General features: G+C 49.7%; 1 protein-coding gene and 1 long non-coding RNA gene across 2 annotated transcripts in view; one reads left to right on the top strand and one right to left on the bottom strand.

Annotated features, from left to right (window-relative positions):
- Window positions 1-26,213, bottom strand: part of LOC133218066 (uncharacterized) — a 228,851-nt gene that overhangs the window by 43,444 nt on the left and 159,194 nt on the right. The window lies entirely within an intron of this gene.
- Window positions 23,303-26,213, top strand: part of ZRANB1 (zinc finger RANBP2-type containing 1) — a 47,670-nt gene continuing 44,759 nt past the window's right edge. The window contains exon 1 of the mRNA XM_061364103.1: window positions 23,303-23,437. The gene's annotated coding sequence lies outside the window, so the exon portion shown is untranslated. The remainder of the gene's footprint in view (window positions 23,438-26,213) is intronic.

The raw sequence follows: 26,213 nt of genomic DNA, 5'->3' as shown, positions 1-26,213 counted from the left end.
GCTCTGTCTGAGGTGAGGGGTCTTCTTTAATACACTGTTGTAGTGCATCACTGTTGTGCATCTCCCTGACACTCTTTCGCCAGCCCCGGAAAAAGGGTAATGAATGATGCTGTGCCATGCATCAGGATTAATATATTGATACGGGTTGAGGTTAAAAGGTGTCACATGGATCTGATCTGTGCCATTGGAGGTCAAAGTTATAGACTCATAGAATAGTTAGGGTTGGAAAGGACCTTAAGATCATCAAGTTCCACCCCCCTGCCATGGGCAGGGACACCTCGCACTAAACCATGGCACCCAAATGAGGATGGGGTAATGGGACTTTAAACAATTATTATAGTTTATTCTTTATAGTTTATTCCTTTCAAATGCAGATGTTTCCTGGCAGAACAGTGAATAGTTTCAGTGTAATGGCCATGCAAGCACTGCACTATCTGAGCCACAAGGCCTTCTTTAGCACTAATGCTTTTTCTCTTTCTGTTTGCAGAATAGTTCACAGTAAGCTCTGCAATGCACAACTATTAGAACATACAGTGATGATTCCCTGCAATTTGCTGCATGTGCAGCAGTGGCACAGCACACCATGCAGCCAAATCCAGACTGCATAACCCCAGGGCTGTTTGTCCCATGGAACCCATGTAATGTGTTTCTGTGGCAGCTCTGCTCTGGAGCCAGGCTGAGAGAGCTGGGCTGGGGCAGCCTGGAGAAGAGAAGGCTCCTGAAGGGGAGACCTTAGAGCAGCTCCAGTGCCTAAAGGGGCTGCAGGAAACCTGGAGAGGGGCTTGGGACAAGGGCCTGTAGGGACAGGCCAAGGGGAATGGCTTGAACCTGCCCGAGGGGAGACTGAGATGAGCTCTTAGGCAGAAGCTCTTCCCTGTGAGGGTGCTGAGGCGCTGGCACAGGGTGCCCAGAGAAGCTGTGGCTGCCCCATCCCTGGCAGTGCTCAAGGCCAGGTTGGACACAGGGGCTTGGAGCAAGCTGCTCCAGTGGAAGGGGTCCCTGCCCGTGGCAGGGGTTGGAGCTGGAGGAGCTTTAAGGTCCCTTCCAACACAAACCAGTCTGGGATTCTATGCAGTAACTGAGTGCACTTTCTTCTGCCCGTTGCGGTATAGCAGGTATCTGCATGATTGCCTGTGTACGGTTCCATACCCAGGTCAGGCCACGCAGTCACACGTGGGCACTAGATGCTGAATGTGCTGGGTGCTGTGTGTGTGCACCCAGGGCACCCGAGGGTGCAAATCCAGCTCGCATTAAGTGGCTCCATCTCTGCTTTTATCCTCTGAATGAACCAACAGCCCTGGAACCGCAGCGCCGCTGGTATCCGGTGTCAGTGTGCTGGAACACGCTGCCCATCGAAGGCACTGCATTATTCATCAGAGAGATTAAGAAATGGAGTAGCTATTGTTGGTCCCATTGAAACCCTCGGCTCCCGCAGCACTGAAAGGCGCAGTTGTTACCTGTCTCCTCTTTCAGGGTAGATCCAATTGGCCAGGATGCATGTTTCCCAGGAAGCTCCGTCGGGCTGCTCAGGGCAGGGATGATTTATTTATAGGAATGACCTTACAGCCACTTTGAAGCTTTTCTGCTGCCGTCTGTGCACTGCATACTCTCTGTGACAAGAAAATATCCCTATTTCTAATTCCCTTTCAACTGGCAAAATGGTTTTGCATCTGATTTATGGCTGGTTAAACTGGAGTGAACCACTGGCCGGAGCTACAGCTCCGACACCTCTGTAGTCAGTCACACATCCTGCTTGTTTCCAGGCCCATGTTTTTGTATTCCCTTTGCGGATGCAAAGCCCAGCGCTGCTGATGTACTGCACTGGGAAGCACTGCTGTGTTTTCCCGCATCAGCACCACAGCATCCAACAGACCTCTGAAAGATGCAGAGTTCCTCTTTTGAGCTGCTCCTGCATGTGTTTCATGGAATCAGCCTGGTTTGTGTTGGAAGGGACCTTAAAGCTCATCCAGCTCCAACCCCTGCCACGGGCAGGGACCCCTTCCACTGGAGCTGCTTGCTCCAAGCCCCTGTGTCCAACCTGGCCTTGAGCCCTGCCAGGGAATTCCAGCAATGGGGTTTCAAGGAATATTAAGCTGCAGGTGTCTCCAGGGACACAGAGCATCACCCAGACCTGCAGTGCCTGTTCCAGCCATGAGCAGGGAGATGCACAAAGAGCAGTTGCCTGACTAATGGGCCTGGCCACACAAACCTCCAGGGATGTTCTTGATGAGCAGGAGACCCTGTGCTTATCTGGGCAATGTGACCGTCCCTTTGTGTGTGCTGTTTATCAACAGCCCGGCTGGGCTGGCCCAGAAGGGTTTTGTCTGTACCCATGGGGCGCTGGTCTGTGAATGCTTTAAATAGCTACTGACAGTGATCTGGGGATGCTGAACAGGGAAAGAGCCAGTAAATGTCTTTGGAAAAGTCTGATTAATGCAGCGGGAGAGAGGAGGTGTGGATGAGGGTGGTGTGGATGCTGCGGGATGCACGGCTCCCCATGCGTGATGGGGTGTGCAGTTCAGTGAGGTTTCTGACCACTGCTGTGTATTTGGTAGGGACACACTTAAGGCTGAGTCTTCTGCTGAAGCTGTTCATTGAATCCCAGCCTGGTTTGGGTTGGAAGGGACCTTAAAGCTCATTCAGTTCCAACCCCTGCCATGGGCAGGGTCACCTTCCACTAGAGCTGATAAAGCCATTCCTCTTGGCCTGTCCCTACAGGCCCTTGTCCAAAGCCCCTCTCCATGCTTCTTGTAGCCCGCTTTAGGTGTTGGAAGGGGATCTCTGTCCATGAACCGTCTATCCCCTTTATGTGCATAAGAGCAGAGAGAAATAAACTCTCCTAAAACTCCCCTCCAAGTCACTGCTGGGGCAGTCATTACAACTTGGCAGCAAATGCCCACCTCTTTATCAGGGATCTCAGTGGTATTAAATGTCCCCAGGCATCTGACAGACATGTCACAGTGTCTCCTGAGACCCTGCGCCCATGTCTCCATCCCGGCTGTCTCCCAAATGCCATGGGCAGCTGCCCAGACGTTCCTTCCACCATTCCTGCCTGATCAGAGACCCAGCCCACTGCTGCTGCAGCAGGGAAAGGTAGCAGAAAGCACTGAAATGCCTCCCAGAAGGATGGGAGAGTCAAGCAGATTGAGCACCAGGCAGGGGAAGGGGGATCCCATCAGTTCCATGTGGAAATAAATGCACTCCTGCTTGGCATAGCCGACCTCTAAAGCTGCAGCTGGCTTCATGCAGGGGAAAGGTTGATCTCTGCAAGGCAAAAGCCTTTAAAATGGTCCAGGAAATAACCTTATTGATAGGGGGAGAAAGTGGGATGGGTGAGTGAGAGCCCCCAGCATCACAAGGACATGGAGCAAGTCCAGAGGAGGCAGCGATGATGGTGAGGGGACTGGAGCACCTCCTGTATGAAGACAGGCTGAGAACATTGGGGCTGTTCAGCCTGGAGAAGAGAAGGCTGCGTGGAGACCTCAGAGCAGCCTTCCAGTATCTGAAGGGGGCCTATAGGGATGCTGGGGAGGGACTCTTCATTAGGGACTGTAGTGATAGGACAAGGGGTAATGGGTTAAAACTGAAACAGGGGAAGTTCAGGTTGGATCTTAGGCAGAAGCTCTTCCCTGTGAGGGTGCTGAGGCGCTGGCACAGGGTGCCCAGAGAAGCTGTGGCTGCCCCATCCCTGGCAGTGCTCAAGGCCAGGTTGGACACAGGGGCTTGGAGCAAGCTGCTCTAGTGGAAGGGGTCCCTGCCCGTGGCAGGGGTTGGAGCTGGAGGAGCTTTAAGGTCCCTTCCAACCCAAACCATTCCGTAGTTCTATGAGAGGGGCATTTTCCTCCTAGGAGCAAACATTCATTACCTCAGCTCCTGCTCACCACTAGCACTCATCCACCCTTTTTTAATGAGTTGTGACTTTCCTGTGCCAGGCCCCCACGTTTCTTCCCCTTGCGCTGACTTTCCGTGTCTGCCTATGATTCATTTAATCTCTCCCTAAAGAGTCTGGGGAATTAGATTAATGAGGCAAATTAATGAACTGTTGTAGCTGTGAGACCTCATACGCTTTACTTACCAAGTGCAGTGCACCAAGTGCATCATCCTTAGTGTGGAGGGCCAGAAAACCTGGTTAATGGATGAATTCTGCCACCCTGGGTGCTACAGGGCTACTGCCAACCAGGATGCTGCCTGCTGGGACAGGGGCTGTGAAATGCCACAGGGATTTGGTGGCAGTGCCCTGGGTGTCGAGGTGGTGGAAGTGCTGTGCTACGGCTCGGGCATTGAGGTGCATCTGCTGCTCTGAATCTGTGCCAGGGAAATGCACTGTGTAGCTGGAGAATTATCCCAGACCATTGTAACTCAGCAGCAATGAAGCAATTGGAGTTTGGGCCTGAGCCTGCAGCACTTGGAAGGGCGACAGACATCACCTTTATGGGGGCTAACAACAAGGTTTGCTTCTTCTCTTGTGGCTTTATCTGTCAGTCTCCAAATGAGACCCTCCCCAGACTCAGGAAGGTGGGTTTGGGCTCTTCTCCATCCCTGAATCCCAGACTGGTTTGGGTTGGAGGGGACCTTAAAGCTCATATGGGGACAGCAAGCTCTGCCTTCAGGAGATGCATCCGTGCATCCGGATCTGTGCCTCAGCGCAGCTGTGGTGGGATGCTGTGTGCTCTGCGCAAGCTCATGCTGGAAGATAGGGATGGAGACCATGCATCTGGTACTGATCTTTGTTCAATGTAAGATAGAAAGCAATTGAAACAGCAAGCACCTGCAATGCTCTTTGGCAGGCAGCCCGTGTTCCTGGGAGCATCATCTGCTTCTGCTGTCTCCTGCCATCCCTAGTCTCTGTCTTAGAACCATAGAATAGTTAGGGTTGGAAAGGACCTTAAGATCATCAAGCTCCAACCCCCCTGTCATGGGCAGGGACACCTCGCTCTAAACCATATTACCCAAGGCCTTGTCCAACCTGGCCTTGAACACTGCCTCGAACACTGCCTCGAACACTGCCTCGAACACTGCCTCGAACACTGCCTCGAACACTGCCTCGAACACTGCCTCGAACACTGCCTCGAACACTGCCTCGAACACTGCCTCGAACACTGCCTCGAACACTGCCTCGAACACTGCCTCGAACACTGCCTTGAACACTGCCTCGAACACTGCCTTGAACACTGCCTCGAACACTGCCTCGAACACTGCCTTGAACACTGCCTCGAACACTGCCTCGAACACTGCCTCGAACACTGCCTGAACACTGCCTTGAACACTGCCTCGAACACTGCCTTGAACACTGCCTTGAACACTGCCTTGAACACTGCCTTGAACACTGCCTCGAACACTGCCTTGAACACTGCCTCGAACACTGCCTCGAACACTGCCTCGAACACTGCCTTGAGCACTGCCTTGAACACTGCCTCGAACACTGCCTCGAACACTGCCTCGAACACTGCCTTGAACACTGCCTTGAACACTGCCTTGAACACTGCCTTGAACACTGCCTTGAACACTGCCTTGAACACTGCCTTGAACACTGCCTCGAACACTGCCTCGAACACTGCCTCGAACACTGCCTCGAACACTGCCTTGAACACTGCCTTGAACACTGCCTCGAACACTGCCTTGAACACTGCCTCGAACACTGCCTCGAACACTGCCTTGAACACTGCCTTGAACACTGCCTTGAACACTGCCTTAAACACTGTCTTCCCTCTTCCAGGACCCGCTGAGCCCAGGCTGGTTTTCTCTGAGCACGTGAGGGCTGGAAGATCCCTTTCCTTGTTGTATTATTGCTTTCTCTGGTGAGCTTTTCCCTCTGGGGTGGGTCAGAGGGGACACCAGGGACGTCCATTCCGGCAGTGACTGCTTTTGCTGCCCATAGCAAGGAGCACTCAGAGATAAGGGAATGCACAAGTCCAGATAAGATTCAGCTTTGACCAGGGGCCTTCTTACACTGTCGTGTCTATGTCTGGGATGGTTGTTAAGATACACAGCTCTCTGAGCATGGGGACATGAGACAGAGCGGGGCTCCCCTCTGCCCCAGTCAGGATGGTCTCAACAAACTGGAAGGCTCCTGACTTGATGGCAGCCATTCCATCCTCCTGGTTCACCCCATTCCCTGCTGGCACAGACATGGAAGTAGACTCCTCAGAAACCTGGAGATCAATGAATCACAGAATCAACCAGGTTGGAAAAGACCTTTAAGATCATCAGGTCCAACCTTTACCCCAGCACTGCCAAGGCCACCACTAACCCACGGCACTGAGGATGTGTGAACACTTGCAGGGACGGTGCCTGCAGCCCTGCCCTGGGCAGCCTGTTCCAATGCCTGAGCACCCTCTGGGGAAGGAATTGTTCCTCAGCTCCATCTAAACCTGCCATGACAACTCTTTGTCTCAGTGCTGGTGGTCAAACCCACTGGGAAGCAATGGTCCTGGCTGCGGTTCAGGCAGACCCTAAAGCTTCACCCATCCAGGTTGGAGACAGAAGTGTTTGTCTCACCAGGGAGAGGTATTTCTGAGCATCTTGTAAGCTGAGGAGATCCCTATTGTATCCCTCTAATAGGGAGAAGCCTAATGGAGCCAAGCACCTAAGAGCATCCTGAGAATGGAGCAGGCTGATGGCTGTCTGGGGCTCCAGCAGGTTCGGCGCTGGATTCCTTCCCAAGTTCCTTTATGAGTGGAATTTTCTGGTTGCTGCTGTGGGTTTGGCCATGTGTGTGCTGCCTGCAGGAGCAGCAGGGCACTGGTTAATTAATGATCACAGGAATGACTCACTTGCCTTGTGCCCTCCTGTGGCACTTTCTCTGTCACAGCAGGAAGCAGGAGCACACCTCCAGGTCCTGGCCTGGCTCCTCGGAAAGCAGGCCAGCAAAATAGGAACACAGAGTGACCATGCAGGGTTTGCCGCTTGCCCACTGTCACCGCAGAAGAGCATTGTGGGTATGAGCCTGCTCCAGGAATATCCATGGATTCTCCATTGGGGGTGCTGAGAAAATGAACATGAGCCGGCTTCAGTGTGTGCTTGCAGACCAAAAAGCAACTGCATCCTGGGCTGCATCAAAAGGAGTGTGACCAGCAGGTCAAAGGAGGTGATCCTGCCCCTCTGCTCTGCTCACTTGGAGCACTGTGTGCAGTTCTGGTGTCCTCAACATAAAAAGGACATGGAACTGTTGGAACAAGTCCAGAGGAGGCCACGAGGATGATCAGGGGCTGGAGCACCTCCTGTATGAAGATAGGCTGAGAAAGTTGGGGCTGTTCAGCCTGGAGAAGAGAAGGCTGCGTGGAGACCTCAGAGCAGCTTCCAGTATCTGAAGGGGGCCTATAGGGATGCTGGGGAGGGACTCTTCATTAGGGACTGTAGTGATAGGACAAGGGGTAATGGGTTCAAACTGAAACAGGGGAAGTTTAGATTGGATATAAGGAAGAAATTCTTTCCTGTGAGGGCAGTGAGGCACTGGAATGGGTTGCCCAGGGAAGTTGTGAATGCTCCATCCCTGGCAGTGTTCAAGGCCAGGTTGGACAGAGCCTTGGGTGCCACGGTTTAGTGTGAGGTGTCCCTGCCCATGGCAGGGGGGTTGGAACTGGATGATCTTAAGGTCCTTTCCAACCCTAACTATTCTATGACTCTATGATTATTCCTGAGGAAAAAGGGGAAATATAGGAAGTTGAACAGCACTGGGATGAACGCTGCCTGTTTGAATGCACAAGGCAATAGCTCTGTAATTAGCGTGACTTCCCAAACTGAACTGGGGAAGCTGCTTGCTCAGGGGAAGAGCTCAGCCTGCTCCTAGGGCAGGCTCCTACATCAGCTCTGTCTCCCCAAGAGGCAGTCCTGTGGAAGCTCCATCGCATGTACAAAGGGGGCTGTGCCCCATGTGCTGGCATGGGGAATTCCTGGTGGTGGGAAATCTCAGAGGGGTTAAAATTCCCTCCCCTTCCCCCAAGGTGTGGCATAGTGAGGACATAGAATTTACATCATGTTTAGGACAAAGTTAATCCCGTTTTAACCACCTGGTCTGGAACAGGAAAAAGCTGAGGTTCATAGAATCCTGGAATGGTTTCTGTTGCTCCAAGCCCTGTGTCCAACCTGGCCTTGAGCACTGCCAGGGATGGGGCAGCCACAGCTTCTCTGGGCACCCTGTGCCAGTGCCTCAGCACCCTCACAGGGAAGAGCTTCTGCCTAAGAGCTCAGCTCAGTCTCCCCTCTGGCAGGTTCAAGCCATTCCCCTTGGCCTGTCCCTACAGGCCCTTGTCCCAAGCCCCTCTCCAGCTTTCCTGCAGCCCCTTTAGGCACTGGAGCTGCTCTCAGGTCTCCCCTTCAGGAGCCTTCTCTTCTCCAGGCTGCCCCAGCCCAGCTCTCTCAGCCTGGCTCCAGAGCAGAGCTGCTCCAGCCCTCGCAGCATCTCCATGGCCTCCTCTGGCCTCGCTCCAACAGCTCCACGTCCCTCTTGTGCTGCTGCCCCAGAGCTGGATCAGGGCTGCAGGGGGGGTCTCCCCAGAGCACAGCAGAGGGGCAGGATCCCCCCCCTGAGCTGCTGCTCACGCTCTGGGGGTGCAGCCCAGGTTTCCCCTGTAAGCATCACCCTGGCTCACGTGAACTCCTGTGCATGGTGAGCTCAGTGGTGGAGGGATGCTGGAGGGAGAAGCTGGAACATCCCTGTAGAGCAGTAAATTGTATTTGTGAATGGGCCACAGGCCCTGTGTTGTGGGCAGATTCCCTTCCCTCTGAGCTCACCTCAGCTGGCAGTCATCACATGGGGCTGAATTGTCCATAACCCAACCAAGGCTTGGTCATATCCTCTTGTGACAGCTTCCAGTCTGTTATTAATGTTCATTACCGGACAGACACGGGATCGCAGGCCCCATCCTTACTGCCCTGCCTGCGGCTAGCAGGAGCGGGTGAGGGCAGGGCTCAGGAACCATTGCTGCCAGTAGAAATCCTTTAGGAATAAAAGCGTCTGGACCCTAAATCCATAACCATCCATGTCCCAAAGCACATCCCTGGCAGTGTTCAAGGCCAGGTTGGACACAGGGGCTTGGAGCAAGCTGCTCCAGTGGAAGGTGACCCTGCCCATGGCAGGGGTTGGGACTGGATGAGCTTTAAGGAACCTTCCAAACCAAACCAGGCTGGGATTCTATTCTATGGTTATAAAATAAAACATCTCTGTATTTCCAAGGTTTACAATTTATTTTCTTAACCAAAGGGGAAGATCTCCATGTAACTGACATTGAATACCAGGCTGAGGAGTGGGTGACTGAGCCCCTCACAGTCCCACTGTACGCACCTATTCCATGCTACCCTGTGCAAATGTAAGATTAAACATAGAATCATAGACTCCCAGACTGGTTTGTGTTGGAAAGGACCTGAAGATCATCCAGTTCCACCCCCCTGCCACGGGCAGGGATACTTCACACTAAACCATGGCACCCAAGGCTCTGTCCAACCTGGTCTTGAACACTGCCAGGGATGGAGCATTCACAACTTCCCGGAGCATCCCATTCCAGTGCCTCAGCACTGTTACAGTAAAGAACTTCCTCCTTATATCTAACATCACACAGCTTACTTTGGTGCCTGGCCAGGCAAAGGTTAGAAAAGAATGCCTTTTGTATGTGTGTCTTTATCCATTTAGTGTGTATCAGTTTAGTCAAGAAGGATGTGAGGAGAAACTGATGCCCAGGAGAAGGAAAAAGACCCCACTCTATACTCATTTACTTTCCTTAGGATATTGTTGAGAAAGTACAGATGAACTGGAATCTGACATGATGCAGATCTCAGCAAGCACACTGAGGCAAAAGCTAACCTGGCTGTTTACTTTCCTCCTGCGTACATTTGTCATCTGTAGCTAGGAACAGAGCTTCAGTCCCTATTTGTTTAATGGGAGATGATGGAATATTTGAGGACACAGAAGCCTATGTTCTGCCAATTCATAGTATAAACAGGCAAGATATTTCCTGGGGCTGATTTGTAAAGAGCAGCTGCTCTTGAAGATGCTGTAGGTGCCTTTCCCTCAAACTCATTTGATCAAGACCTAAAACCACCCCCTGCAGAATAAATACTTCCCAGTTCCAGCAGATCCTGCAGCTGCTCCATGAGGAAGGCTTCAGTTATGAGCAATGGGAGACTGCTACTCCACAGGAAGATGCGAGCTAAATATCTCCTCTGGCGTGGGAAGTGTTGTCACGGTGATGGAGTAAAACAGAGCACTCAAGGCAATGGGTACCATGAGGGAGGGTAATCAGTGAGTGGCAGGTCCCAATCGCTACCCTGTGTACGACGTTAGTACTAACTCTTCAGGACAGGATCACAGAGGATAACACAGGATCAGGACTGACCTTTTAGACATATTCTGTATAAGGAGAGGGAAAGAATGCGCCTAAATGTAAAAATACCTTTCTTTAACATTTTGTCCCATTTGTTTTGCCTTTACCTCCTCTCAGTCATTGTTTTTGTGGTGACATGGTCGAGTGTGAGGCATCCATGGCAGGGGGTTGGACCTGGATGATCTTAAGGCCCTTTGCAACCCAAACCATTCTGTGATTGTATGAATGCTTCAATTTGTCCAGGTTTCCATCCACACCAGGGAGGCACCATTGTCTTTTCCATTTCAAATCTAGACAGTGTTTTTTGAGCCCATTTATTTAAAAGAGCATGTAAAATGAAGGGGGATGTGTTACATGTAACCCCTGAGATAGCTCTGTGGAGTGCTGCATAAAATACAGCTTCTTCTTACCCACCATGTAATGTAAGTAAGATGGACAGGAAAACAGCATGCAGATGATGAAAGGCAAGAGCATTCTGCACAACTCAAGGTCTTCATGCTTATAACAAACAATTTCTTGTCTCTGTTGGAGGTGACCTTGCACAGAGCAGCTTGCCTGGGTATCTCAAAACATCAGGACTAAATTAGGTCTTCATAATGTGGCTGCAGCCTGCACTCGGCTGTTGGTATTCCCCCGAGGGGTCAGCGTGCCTGGGATGTAACTTGTTCAGCCTAGTTTAGATGCAGTGAAACGCACTGCGATGTTTGCAAGCGCGGCGAGCTGCGTATGCGGCTTTCTCCTTGCATTGAGGAGACAGCACAGCTCGGAGGTAGGTGGCTGTCGGGGAGAGATGGCTGCTAGATGATAAGCAAAAGACTTCCTTCTCCATGGGCAATGCTGCTCGTTTGACAGCTTCCCAAAAGGCAGATGTTGTGGTAAATGGCAGTTTGTTGCAGCCAAACTGCTTTGCACAAGCTAATGAGCTCCAGCACATTTTGGGGCTGCGCTAACAAGCAGTCTGCCCATGGAACAGGAGGTAAAACACAGGTTGTGCTCTTCCTGCAGACATCCAAGGCCAGGCTGGATGTGAGCAACCTCCTCTAGTGGAAGATGTCCCTGCTCACTGCAGGGGGGTGGAACTGGATGAGCTTTGAAGGTTCCTTCTAACCCAAACTATTCTATGATGAGGCGTCTCCATCACTTCAGAGTCTATCTCTGAGCCAGCCATTGGCTTGGACAATGGAGACCTTAGGAGATCACACAAAGGTTTGGGAAGCAAGTTCCAGAGCTCCTGATAAGCTACAAAAGCCCCACATTCCTTGATAATTTTGTTATTTAAATAACACTGTTCTCCTTTTGGGGCAAGTTTTCAGTATTTTTCCTTTTGTAGAATGAAATATTTTGAATTTGAAATTCAAACTGGATTTGGAAATTCAAACTGAATTTGAAAATTCAAGCAGAAAAGCAGTAACAGCCTTTAATCAGTTCTGGTTATCAATATGTCTGATAAATGTCAATGAAATCATGATTTTTGGCATGGGCCCTCCAGTATTTGGCTGGAAGGAAAAGGAGCCAATGCTTTTCTTGCTGTTCTAGGTTAATGGTTGGTGTTTCTAATTTAGAATCTCTCTCATTTCATGCAGCCTCAGCAAACGTGGGGCTTCATGATCTCTAGTCGCATTCTCTCTCCATGAAAACCACATGAATTAAACTCCATATAGGCTTTACAACACTGAGAAGAGGTCGAGTGTACATGGTTTGGATACAACTACTGCAAACTTGGACTATGTATGCTGGAATGGGGCTTAGAGAAGCGCTGGAGGGACTCTTCATCCTTGGAAGGACTCAGACTGAACTGCACAATGCCCTGAGCAACACTATCTGACTTTCAAGTTGGATCTGACTTAAAGTTGTCCCTGTTATAGGAGGGGGTGAAGCAGAAAACCTGTGGAGGTCCCTCCCTCCCAAGTCATTCCGCATCTGCTAAACATAGCATATCTACCCAAAATGTAACCCAGAACACAGCTGCTCCATCCCTTACTTCTCCTGGCATGTGTTAGGAAGACCATAATTACGAGTAGATGTAAGGACCTCAGCCTGAGCTCCTGGTGACAGCAAAGCTACTCATTACTCTGCACTAAGCTGGGGTATTAGTCCAGCACTGGCATTAAAAGAAATGTCTTCTGCATTGTGGAACTGGGAGTCAAAAACACTGGGGAAAAAACAAAATCCCAATTTATCATTCTTGAGAATATCTGAAATATATATTTTAAATAATGAGGTTTATGAACCAATATTTATGGGGTTTTTTTGGTCTTAACATCTAGTTTCGGAAGCCTCAGATTGCACTGAGATTCTGGTTAGTCTATGTTTTATGCTCTTCTTCACTGCCTCCAAGATTGTAATCTGCTTTGAAAATAAAACCTCAGACTCTCAGTGAATCACAGAATCATAGAATAGTTAGGGTTGGAAAGGATCTTAAGATCATCAAGTTCCTTAAGATCATGGGCAGGGACACCTCGCTCTAAACCATGGCACCCAAGGCTTTGTCCAACTTGGCCTTGAACACTGCCAGGGATGGAGCATTCAAAACCTCCCTGGGCAACCCATTCCAGTGCCTCACCACCCTTACAGTAAAGAACTTCTTCCTTATATCCAATCTAAACTTCTCCTGTTTAAGTTTTAACCCATTACCCCTTGTCCTATCACTACAGTCCCTAATGAAGAGTCCCTCCCCAGCATCCCTATAGGCCCCTTTAGATACTGGAAGCTGCTCTGAGGTCTCCCCGCAGCCTTCTGTTCTCCAGGCTGAACAGCCCCAACTTTCTCAGCCTGTCTCCATACTTGACTCCAGAGGCAGGAGGTCCAGTGCAGAAAGCAAATATTCCAAGAACAACATTAAACCCCTGAGAGCTGACAGAGCTGTGATTTAACAGGGTTGAACTGAGACAGTCTAACAGGAGCATATGCAGAGGCCGTCACCAGCGTGAAAGGGAAGTCAAAGTCCAAGGGACTTTTCTCTGGGGGTTATCAAACTTCAATCAGATGAAGCTATTTTCATTTGGAGCCATGCACCACTGAGACCTTAGTTGGAATATCCCCTGATGTGAGGAGCACAGCTAAGAAATGGATGTGGATCAGCTTCAGAAATGTGTGCTTGGAGGGAAGAGCAGCTCCACCTGACCCCTTCATTGGGTGCCTGAGAACAACATGGAGCCTCCCCAAGGCTGAGCTATGGGGGCAAGGAGTATACTTGGAATACAAGAGTGGCAAATTGAAAGCCAGGATGGCAACATAAGAGCAACAGCACTGAAATGAAATGGCAGAGCTTCTCTTGCTTCTAAGGAGTGATAGGAAAGCACTAATCCAGAGTTTTGCTCCATTTGAGGAATAAGCTTCCTAATCTGATGCAAGTAATCAGCCCCCTTCCTGTGAACAGCCGCCTTCTGCTTCTGACATGTGTAGCCTGGATTCTTCCTACCTCGCTTGTGTAGTAAATACTACTAATAGACTTGGTGTAATGGGATTTTTCTACACAGATCAAATATGGCTTGTGGGCAAAGGCCCAGATCTGAAATTTCTCACTGGGTCTTGGGTGTTTGCCCAGGCCCTTTGATGGTAGCAGCTAAATCACAGAACCACAGAATCCCAGGGTGGAAGGGACCTCAAGGATCATCTGCTCCAAGCATGACCTACACTAGATGTCCCAGCAGCCTGTCCAGCCAAATATTAAGTGTCCAGCATTGTGGAATCCACCACTTCCCTGGGGAGATGATTCCAGTGGCTGACTGTTCTCACTGGGAAAAACTGACTTGACAGAGAGATGTATGGTGGGAAGTGTTGGGGAAACCAGGCTCCATGAAACCTCTGGCATCACAAGAAGAGCAGCGCAGTGTCCAGGGAGAGCAGCATGTGAATCCCCCTGGTCAAGGATTCGATGTTCTCGTGAGACCCCACTCACAGAACTGTGTGCAGTTCTGGTGTCCTCAACATAAGAAGGACTTGGAGCTGTTGGAATGACTCCAGAGGAGGCCACGAGGACTGGAGCACCTCCTGTATGGAGACAGCTGAGAACATTGGGACTGTTCAGCCTGGAGAAGAGAAGGCTGCGTGGAGACCTCAGAGCAGCCTTCCAGTATCTGAAGGGGACCTATAGGGATGCTGGGGATGGACTCTTCATTAGGGACTGTAGTGACAGGACATGGGTTAATGGGTTAAAACTGAAACAGGGGAAGTTTAGATTGGATCTAAGGAGGAAGCTCTTTCCTGTTAGGGTGGTGAGGCACTGGAATGTGTTGCCCAGGGAGGTTGTGAATGCTCCATCCCTGGCAGTGTTCAAGGCCAGGTTGGATGAAACCTTGGATGCCATGGTTTAGTGTGAGGTGTCCCTGTCCATGGCAGGGGGGTTGGAACTGGATGATCTTAAGGTCCTTTCCAACCCAAACCATTCTGTGATTCTATGATCCTCTGTCTGTAAAGGTTCAGTCTCAGCAGAGGAACGTGACCTTCCCTCCCCAGGCCCTGCAGCTCCACCAGTTCCCAATTGTTTCAGCAGGAGCTCAACATTTTGCATAATTCTGTAAAATTGCTTTTATTGATTAGCCTAAATTGCATTGGGCACCCATTAAGCCAGTGGCTCCCCCTCCCTGCTTCTGTTGTGCTTGGCCAATAATGAGATGTACAGACAAATGATTATACAGGGCTCTGGCTGGCTTATGACATCAATCCTTGAGACTGGGGTTTACTCCTCAGTTAAATATACCTTGGAATTCTCTAATACTCAGTCCTTACTCTTGCCTCTATGGAAGATCTGACTTGCTGGGATAGTGAAGCAATTCCAGCTATACACAATCCCAATATATACTCTAAATTGCCCCTTTGTGTTAAACCCCTGTGAATTTCAACTGTTCAGAGCTCAGGCATGGCCCTAGACTTGCTTACGGAAAGGGTAACTCCCATGCAGTTGAGACATGTGGCTGGAATACTGAAGCAACATGTTCCTGAACCACAAATTCTCTGCTTCCCAGGGTTATGTAGGAGACCACGAACATCTTTTCTATATGAAAGCAGAAATGTGTGCTGCAACATGACTATTTATAATGCTGTTTACCTACTAGGTAGCCATGTAAGAGCTATCAATGGGAAAGAGTACTGACAACAAGCTAATGACCTCCTGCTGCTCCATAAATGCCTTAGCTTTGCTCCAGCACTGGTTTGTGCAATGGGAGGGAGACAGTGATGCTACACAATGTTCCAGTGCAATGACTTTATTCTGTTTCTACCCATCATTTTAGTGTAAGATACAAGAAAGGGAGGCACAGCAGCTTCTGTGATGCCTGATGCAAGGAAACCATAGTTGTTTGATGTATAATTCTCTTAAAATTAGGACTAAAAGCCAAGAACTTTCCTTCCAGGAAAATAATCTGCTTTGGAAATGATTTACTTTTCTCTTTCTCTGATACATTTGCCCCTTGTTCCATCTGTAAGTAAGGCCCAGCATCAGGAGGTCTCCTGCCAAATGGCTTTCTGTAAGATTAAAAGTAGGAGCAAGATTGAAAGCTGCTTTTCATCCAGTTGTTGAAGCTGCCCATTTGCGATGAGAAATACTGGGAGAAGGTATAGATTTTCTGCAGGACATCTCTCTAAAGTAAGGTGATAGTATTAAAGTAATAAGAATTTATGGCCCAGGCTAGGTGGGAATTCATATCATAATCTATTCTCTTCCAAAATTCGGGACTTCCCAGAAAACCATCCTTTCCATATTCTAATTCCAGACTCGTGTATGCCTGAGCTTCCTCAGTTACCAACCTCACAAGGTGTGCACTAAGAGCATTATACTACCCTGGTGTTTCAGTATCCTGCTGAACCGGTAGTGTGGCAATTGGCACTGCTCCATCAGCTGCGCTCCCACGGGGCCTCGCTCTTACCTGGTCTATTTCCTGGGCTTCAGCATGTGTTTAACCCTAGATTTACTCATGAAAAGGGTAAATCTCACTGAACAGTAAGGGGATGGCTTCTGAAACACAGAATGAACAGAGCCAGAAGCCTTAAGCAGTCTGTTGGTGGATTACGTCAACTGGAAGATAGATTTTGCTCCCTCAGGCTCATCAAATAATCTGATTAGCTGGCACTGATTATGCTGAGCATGATGTGCTGTGTTCTGTAAACCCAACACAGAACATCCCTGTTGCCTTGGACACTCCTGGAGAGCCCTCCTTACAATAAATGTCCTTTTCACTCTCTCCAACCACTAACTGTGGCTCCTATTTGGGATATATTAATCCCACCTGATGATACTGCTCACCTAAAGCAGAAAAATGCATGGGTTGTTGCCACTCAGCTTCACAGCCAAAACCTATGGCCACTGAGTTTAGTATCTATGATGTTTGGAAATGTCATCAGAGGGGCTAATAAAAGCCAGCCACAGGAGGAGGGAGCTACCTAACCTAGGTATCAACCCAGGGGTTGTGTAATGTGGTGGTTTTATTTAGCCTCAGTGAGCAGCGTTGGAGGAGCCAGGGTTACGCTCACCCCCCAGCCTTGTCAACACTCCCTCTTGTGCAGGCAGCAGCATTTTCATAGCATCACAGAATCCCAGACTGGTTTGTGTTGGAAGGGACCTTAAAGCTCATCCAGTTCCAACCCCTGCCACAGGCAGGGACCCCTTCCACTGGAGCAGCTTGCTCCAAGCCCCTGTGTCCAACCTGGCCTTGAACACTGCCAGGGATGGGGCAGCCACAGCTTCTCTGGGCACCCTGTGCCAGCGCCTCAGCACCCTCATAGGGAAGAGCTTCTGCCTAAGATCTAACCTAATTTTGTAGGGGTCCTGGTGTTTGGTAGTACTTGAATCTGTCATTGTTGAGGGCAAGAGATGCTGACCATTGTTCAGAGAAATCCAGCCTCTCTAGGCCTGACATTTCATACAGCAATGAGTTTATGGATTTTAGCCCATTTTTCTCATGGGCTTTTGTCTCAATTCCTCACAAATGTCTTAGATGCCCCTAAAGGGTCTCAGGCTGCTGGTTCCTTTTATAGCTGCATTGTTACTTGTCACTGTCCTCCCTCATGACCTTCTTTAAGAGTCCATTCAGAGCCCTTTGCATTTTCCCATTTTATTTTCCTTTCCCCTTTGTTTTTAATATTCTGCTTCACATTTGCCTTAATTCTCTCCCTCTTCTTCTTCTCTTCTTCCTCTCCCCACATTCTTTCGCTGTGACAAACCTGCTGAAGCATGCTCAGAGCGGCAGCAGCCATGCTGTGCTCGCCATCTGGGATGGGCAGCTCCTGCAGCCTTCCCGAGTCTCCAGAACCACCCTGGACCGCAGCCACGCCATCACCTCCCAGTTTCCCATTTTATTCCATGTCTGTTGCCTTTCTGTTGGCCACCCAGCACAGACTCCTTTGCCTCCTCAGCGTCTGCCCAACTGAGGAAAGATTCCAAGATTCCCAACCATATGGCTCATCCCTTCAGCTGGAAAGCCCCATCCTGATGGATTTACTCCTTCACCACTTTCCTCTGCTTGCTGTGGAACCATAAAGCATGAAATATATGGTGCATGTTGAAGCTTTCAGTGCAAGTGCTCCTCACTTTTAACAAACTTCTTTTGCTATTGAAATACATTTCAAAGTGACTGCAGTGATAACTCAGTACATGCTTTTGTCATATTTCTGCTGAATTTTCCTAGCTGTATTTGTTTACTCCCTACCTTTCCTACCTATTTCCTATGTCTATACTAGACACCAGCCCTGAGGAGGACTTGGGGGAGCTGGGTGAGGAGATGCTTCCCATGACCTGGCCTCAGTGGGCGCTTGAGCCCAGAACCCCCCTCTGTGCTAGGCTGCACCCCCAGAGCGTGAGCAGCAGCTCAGGGAGGGGATCCTGCCCCTCTGCTGTGCTCTGGGGAGACCCCCCCTGCAGCCCTGATCCAGCTCTGGGGCAGCAGCACAAGAGGGACGTGGAGCTGTTGGAGCGAGGCCAGAGGAGGCCATGGAGATGCTGCGAGGGCTGGAGCAGCTCTGCTCTGGAGCCAGGCTGAGAGAGCTGGGCTGGGGCAGCCTGGAGAAGAGAAGGCTCCTGAAGGGGAGACCTTAGAGCAGCTCCAGTGCCTAAAGGGGCTGCAGGAAAGCTGGAGAGGGGCTTGGGACAAGGGCCTGTAGGGACAGGCCAAGGGGAATGGCTTGAACCTGCCAGAGGGGAGACTGAGATGAGCTCTTAGGCAGAAGCTCTTCCTAAGTTTCAGGTCTCAGTGTGGCAGCTTGTAGCAACACCCAACAGCTATAGCAGGGAAGAACCGATTTGTTGGGGCCATTGTGCCTTCTCTGACTTCATTCTCATCTGGACAGGGGCAGCAGTGATCCAGCTATAGTTGAACATTTTGATGTTTCAAAGTAAGATGGGAAAAAAAAGCCACAAGTATGAGATTTACTGGGTGTGAAGCTGAGGCTGACTCAGAGAGAGGATGGAAAAATGGTAACAAATCAGTCAACCATTTAAAATATCCTGTTCTCAATAGCTTCAAAAGCTGTGCTGCCGTTGGAATTCTGTGCGTTTCTATCCCATACCCTTTATCAGTTGAGTTGCAAATCTTCCTTCATCATGAAAAGCCTGAAAACACTGAATAAAGCAAAGGCAAGAGCAGGATTTGAGAAGCCGGTGCGAGGAGGCAGTTCTGCATATTCAGAGTTCAGCTAGTGAGGAATAACCATCTGGTGAGCACGTACAGCTCTGCTCCTGGATAAGCCAGGGATGAATTGCCTAATGGGAACCAGCACTCTGCCTGAGAGCGAGTAGTTACCAGGGTAAAGAGAATTACATAAGGGTAGGATCTGCACTTACACATCACTAACTAACCAGATGTAATCTCTGCTCTCTGAGCTGAGGCAGTCCTGCTGCAGCACAGGAACACTAAATGCCAGCGTAAAATAATTTGGGTTTTGCCTTTTTGCTTACCTGAAGCACAATTTTGCTTCAACAAGTCCCCCAGGTATTGTACACAGCATCCAGGAATCTGCTACTGTGAAATGTTTTGACTCTAATTATAGCGTTTGGTATCATTCTCTTGGTTGTAAGCAGGGTGAATCAGAACAGAAGGATCAGAGAGGGTGGAAGGAAGAAACCTTTTGCTAACAGTGAGCATCAGGGCAGAAGAAACAGGGCACCTCGTGAGTGTGATGCAAAGAGCTCACGTTTAATAGGAGAAACTGGCAATTTGCAATTGTGGATTGTTCTGAAAAAGATCCTGAACTGTAAATTCTTTGCAGCAAAGGAAGGGAACTTCCCAGACATCTGCCTTGCTGGCTGCCAGCAGGGCTCTCCCACCTTGGAAGCACAAAGGGTTTCTGCTTCAGGCAGCCTGTGCTCCATCCTGGCTGCTGCACAGGTGCTGGTCGTGCACCTCTGGGCTGACAGGGAGCAGGAACCAGATGGATGATTTTTCCAAGCACAAGCACAGGTTGCGGGAGACTGAATGGAGCAGCCCTGAGGAGAAGGACTTGGGGGTTTTGGGTGAGGAGAAGCTCCCCATGACATGGTTTCAGTGTGCGCTTGAGCCCAGAACCCCACTGTGTGCTCTGCTGCCCCAGAGTGTGAGCAGCAGTCGAGGGAGGGGATTCTGCCCCTCTCCTGCTCTCTGAAATGAGCTCTTAGGCAGAAGCTCTTCCCTGTGAGGGTGCAGAGGCGCTGGCACAGGGTACCCAGAGAAGCTGTGGCTGCCCCATCCCTGGCAGTGTTTAAGGCCAGGTTGGACACAGGGGCTTGGAGCAAGCTGCTCTAGTGGAAGGTGTCCCTGTCCGTGGCAGGGGTTGGAACTGGGTGAGCTTTAAGGTCCCTTCCAACCCCAACCAGTCTGGGATTCTATGATTCTATGATGCTGCAAAACTCTGTGGCTTACGCACGCCTCCTGGATTTCATCGTATCTGTGAGTTCTGACAAGGAGATTTCCAATGAATTCTTCCCTGAGCAGGCTCTTTCTTGTTCTAGAGGAACTGGAAGGAAATCAAGTTGATCAGGGAGAGCTGGGATGGCTGAGGAAGGTGGGAAGAAAGCACTGTTAGCAGAACAGGGATTTATGATGTTCGAGAAGTGGGGGGAAAAGAAAGCTGGAAGACATATGTGTGCAAATGGTATTTTTAGATGTGCTCGAAGGCGCATGGTTGTGCCATGGGTTTATTCTGAGTTACAGAGGGCAGTTGCACACCCTCTGTATGAAGGCACACAATCTCCAAGGCATGAGCAAATTCAGCTCTGCAAAGCAAAGTTCCCAAAATAACATATTAAGCTGTCAAATGAATATGACTGCTCCAAATTTCTTATAAGTAGAAATTTGTCCTTAAATTGGTGGAATCAATTTGAAATTTGGGATGGAATATAGGAAATTAGTGCTTGCCAAAAGAAATAGAACTAGCTTTCTGACATTTAAAGAAGAAAAAGATGATCAAATAGCAAATCTATTGAGAACTGCGTTATCAAGTCATGTAGATTCTGATTTCTCTCCAAATTAGAAGTCTGACAGGTATTAGTGCACAAATTATACGTGTAAGTATCAATGTTCTAAAGCACTGAAAGGTCATTGCTGTTGTATTTTATTGTTTAGGTCTAGAACAAATGGCAGTTTTTTGAGATAAAACCATAGTTGTGGCCTTAGGAATAGCGTCACCAAGGCCAAAACATCCCGTAATCTGGAGATGCAGCCAGGATCCGCTTTGGAAGCTAACAGCTCTGGTAACAGTGTTCTAATTCAATTTTGAAATGATCATTGAATTATAGAATCCTGGAATGGTTTGGGCTGGAAGGGACCTTAAAGCTCACCCAGTCCCAACCCCTGCCACGGGCAGGGACCCCTTCCACTGGAGCAGCTTGCTCCAAGCCCCTGTGTCCAACCTGGCCTTGAGCACTGCCAGGGATGGGGCAGCCACAGCTTCTCTGGGCAATCTCTTATGTATGATGCAAGTTTGGTTCATTGAAGCTATTTTCTGTTGTGAACATATTTTACATACTCCTAACGTGCTGCAGTGCTCTGTGTTGGGTTTAAAATGTTTCCATGATTTCCAAATGGTTTTCCAACAGGTTTAGGTAATATTCTGGAAGGATTATAAGTGATATTTTCCCCTAAATTACATATTCCATGTATTTTCATATCCTTTTCTGCAGTCTAATCTATAACAATTATTTCCAGACGTTTCCATTGCTGTACAGTTGAGGCAGCATTTAGGATTCACCCCCGTACTCGCTCACTTACATGACAGCTCTTCCATCACCTTTCCTAGACGCCAAGAACAAGGGATCCATTTGCTGAATTATTTCTAACCACAGAGAGTTCTCCTTAGCTCTCTTTAAGAGAACTGATCTTTCTTTTTCATGACTTATCCAAGTTTATCTGGATCTTATATGTGGGTGGGTGAAAGAAAATACACTTTTCCTCATCTTTCCTATAGCTAAACATCCATAATTACGCTTCCCAAAAGACAATTTAGTAAATAACTCATCTGGGAGAGACAAATCACATTTGCCCTCTCCCCCCAACAGTTTTTCATGTTTACAGGGATCTAATTTAATTGCAAATGGAGACAAACTTCTCTATCAGCCTCCATAAGTAATTGCATTTTGCTTGTCCTGACTCTGGTTCTGGTTGGTTGCCTGCTGGACAAAGGCAGTTTCTCTACCAAAGGCATCACTGCTCAGCTTGAACATCTTGGGTGCTTTTGGTTTATCCGATTAAGGCAGAAGGGATGGATCCACCTGGCCAGAGCAGGATGAGTTCCCCAACACAGCATCTAGCTCGAGGCATTAACTAAGAGAATCCCCTCTATAACCTTGGCTGGGAACAGGGAACAAAACTACAGGAAGAAGAAGTGCTGGAGCCTCTGAGAAGGTCTGAAGTGAAAAGCGGGTACTGCAGTGGGAAAACAAAAAGGCAGGTATCATATGATGTAAGGCACAGGAGGGAAAAGCAGGGAGGTGGGAATTCTGTCTGTGAGCTTACAAGATGCAGACTTGCAGTTCTTGAGTAGAACGCAAAACAAAAATATTGCATAGTCAGTACAAGTCAATTTTTAAGACATCATAGACTTATAAAATCCCAGCCTGGTTTGGGTTGGAAAGGACCTTAAGGCTCACCCAGCTCCAACCCCTGCCATGGGCAGGGACACCTTCCACTGGAGCAGCTTGCTCCAAGCCCCTGTGTCCAACCTGGCCTTGAACACTGCCAGGGATGGGGCAGCCACAGCTTCTCTGGGCACCCTGTGCCAGCGCCTCAGCACCCTCACAGGGAAGAGCTTCTGCCTAAGAGCTCAGCTCAGTCTCCCCTCGGGCAGGTTCAAGCCATTCCCCTTGGCCTGTCCCTACAGGCCCTTGTCCCAAGCCCCTCTCCAGGTTTCCTGCAGTCCCTTTAGGCACTGGAGCTGCTCTAAGGTCTCCCCTTCAGGAGCCTTCTCTTCTCCAGGCTGCCCCAGCCCAGCTCTCTCAGCCTGGCTCCAGAGCAGAGCTGCTCCAGCCCTGGGATTATGGCTATGAGCCCCTCCATCACGGTTTATCCACGATACGCAGGTGCTTCCTGCCAGGGCACTGGAAGGGTCAGTTATCACTGGTCCATTCGACGGCTGCTGCCTGTCCGTGTCATGGCAAGGGGTCTTCATGCGCGATGAGCTCCACAAGCGCTCCCCCTCGCTGTTTCCCCGTCCCACCGCGCTGTGAGGCGGCCGCTCCGTCCCGTCACCCTCCCAGCTCCGCTCGCCTCAGGGGGGGACCCAGGGCGGGAGGCCACCCGGCGGCACCGATGACATCACCGTTCTTCCCAAAGAAGCGCGCACCCATTGGCCGAAGGAAAGCCGCCGGCTCCGCCAATGGGCGCCAGGCATGGCGGCAGGCCGGGCTGACGTGCGGGTTGCTGGCCGTATGGGGGTTTATTTTGCTTTGGGCCGCTCTAGCCGCCGCCATTAGAGGAGCCCGGGGAGCGGGGCGAGAGGTTCAGCCCCTCTCCCCCCCGGCCCCCCCCTCCCGGCTGCGCCGGAGTGGGAGCGCCCGCCGCCGCGGCAGCCCGCCGCGTTGGGAGAGACCATGTCCTGAGCGGGGAGAGCAGCGCCGCAGCCAGCGGGCCGGGGGGTGGGGGGGGGCGGCGGCGCGGGGCGCAGGCGGCTTCCAGCACCGAGCGGGTGCCTGAGGGACGGCTCCCGGCGGCCAGGTAAACCCCTGTCCGCTCCTCGGGGAGGGCGGGCTGCGGGGACCCGGGAGCGAGCCGAACCGAGCCAGTCCCAGCGGTTCTCCGGCCGGTGCCCCGCCGGTGGAGCGGGCATGGAGTGGCCCGCCTGGGCCGAGGGGCGGTGCGGGGTCGGAGTCACCTCCTCCGCGGTTCCCTGGCCCCGGTCCTGCGTGGAGGGGGGGTTGCCCCGGTGGTAGCCGCTGGCGGAAGGGCAGCCGCGGGATGCGGGGTTGCTGGGTCGTAGCCGCGCTGTGTGTGTGTGTGGCACAGGCTTCGGGGATCCGCGATACAGCACCGAGAGGCTCGGTACAAAGGCAGGAAACTCGGGGTTTTTTCTCCTGTGGCCGCTTCTCCGAGCGCGGGGCTGCGGTACCTCGGTGTGCTGGGGTGAGATCATGCCTCTGCTGCCTCCCCCTCCTTGTTTTTCCTCTTGGAGATGCCTGTTTTGGGCTGTGTCTTGCTGTGGGTGCTAGGAGCTGCTTCTACCTGTGAATTTGGATAGCAGAACTTTCGTAGTATTGCCTGTAGTACAGTGTCACGTATTGCCGATGCTTTATCAGATGTGAAGTGCGGTGTATTGCCAAACCGAGCTTGGTTTTTTGAGCTGAAGTTTAAACAAGATGGGAAAAGTTGGATTAATGAGGCAAGCATTGCTTGGCTCTCCCTTTACAGCCCCACACTGCGGCAGCCTGCTGCCAGGGTAAGGTAAACTCTGCGGAGGTCATGGATATGTCTGGGAGTGCTTGGAGTGACAAAAGGCTTCTGGCTCTCCGGTGCTGTATCCCTGAGTGGGATAACTGATGGGAGAGCATGAATCTGGGTCTCCTGCATGGCAGGCACTGCTCGGCTGTGGTGAGCTGCTGCTGACGTTGTGACTTTTGCTGCTAACAGGAATGACAACTTTGCATAGAATTCTTGGGAGCTGGTGCTGTAAACAAGTGTTGTTTGATGGGCTTTGTGCTGTGCTTGAACAGGCTCTACTCACTATACCAGCTGCTTGGTGCGGGTGGGACTGGTGCGTGAGTGCAACGCATTGGTGAGTTTGGAGATGCAGAAAGTTGGAAGGTGAATCATAGAGTGGTTTGGGTTGAGGGACCTTCAACGATCGTCTAGTCCAACCCCTCTGGAATGAGCAGTGAGGTGTCTTCTGTGTAATAACCTCAGCTTCTCTAATGTATACTGTGTCAAAGCTCATCTGGTGGGAGCAGAACCTTGTAACAGCAGTTCAGGAGAGGTTTGTTGCACTCTGGTTTTTCCTTCTGCTCCTGTAGCATTTTGCTTGTGGTGACTGCAGAAGAGAGCTCTGCAGCCGTTTCTCTTTTATGTGTGTGTTTTTGTTTGTTTTTTCAGCGCTTACTCAGAGAAGGGGGAGCAGGTAAGCAGCAGGAGGTGTTCTGGAGCTCTGTTTGCCTCCTGAAGGCCAAATTGGTGTCTCAGCATGAGGATTCTGTTTGAAAGATCAATTCTGATTTAAGTTTGTTACAGCATTAAAAGCGAGTAGTGCTTTTGGATGAGTTGCATTTTGTAGCATTAGTGAAACTCTAATGATGTGGTGTAGTTCTCGTGATTTAAAAAGAAATTACTGACTTTTCTTTATGCTGAAGTAAAGACCAGCAGGTGGGGATGACCGATGAGGCCATAGCCTGTTATTGCAGAGTTGTAGCCATTAGCATTTTCTCAGAAGTATAATTAAACATATTAATTTAATTGGAATGTGGAGTGGCATAAAAGCATCAACGGCATTCATCACAGAAGCATGTCTTAAATGGGAGACTGGGTAAAACACAAGATCGGTCAAGACAACATTTTAAGCCTTCCTGGTGTATGTCCATTCTAATGGTATGTCATTCGGTATGTAAATTCCTCAGGGATGGCAAATCCCACCTGTCTTTGGTGTTCTTTGCTTAATGGCTCTGTAATTTAGTTGGAAATGTAAGTAGAAAATGCTTTACTGACTGTATGGGAGGTTATTTTTAATACAGTCCATCAAATAATCAAATGTACTCTCGGGCACTTTAATGTGAGGTTTACTGGCTCCTACCTACTGGTATTAACTTAGGTGTTAACGTTTTTCTCTCCAACTTCTCTTTGCCATATTGGGTTGAGGTAGTGCAGAACTTCAGGTCAGTGCATTCTTTATCATGGTGTACCATCTACGAATTGCAGCAAAACATTTAAACTGCTACTGCAGTCCTGTTAGTAAGCTCATGCCCATTCCTCTCCCTAAAATGTGAAGACTGGGTTATTTTGAGCTGTTCAGAATTTATGTCAACAAGTAATCCTCATTTTAACTGCATGAATTATGATCAACAGTCTCCTGGTACTAAAATGGAGCTAAACTGGAGTTTGGCAGCTGAAAATGGCTGGCTTAGCTGTAACAGAGTTCTTCATCTTTTAGTTTTTACATAGTACTACATACGAAGTGAGGCAAAGTTGAAAAGTTTTCAGCATAGCTGATGCAGAGCTTCCCACTTGTCAAATGGTGTAGCTTGGTAAGATTGGTTAAATAACAGATAATTCTATCTTTGTAATGTTAGTTGAATGGAATTGGTTATGCCTTAAAAAGAAAACGTCTGTCTTCTAGTTCAGATCTCAAACATGAGGAGTTCAGCCACTTTCTTGGTACTTACTCTTTTGTAACACTTACTGTATAGCTGACATTGCTTTGACTTGCACAGAATCACATTGATTGTGTGACTGTGTTCGGTTTTGCATCATCAGCTGCTGAAGCAGAGCTTATCATATGTATGTAGTTAAT

This window comes from Neopsephotus bourkii, unplaced genomic scaffold (genome assembly GCF_033783945.1).
Source record: "Neopsephotus bourkii isolate Nb327-2 ecotype Australia unplaced genomic scaffold, CSIRO-AGI_Nbou_v1 NB_1189, whole genome shotgun sequence".
NCBI lineage: Eukaryota > Metazoa > Chordata > Aves > Psittaciformes > Psittacidae > Neopsephotus > Neopsephotus bourkii.
Note: the sequence above shows the minus strand (reverse complement) of the source record. Positions and strands in the feature narration are given on the sequence as shown.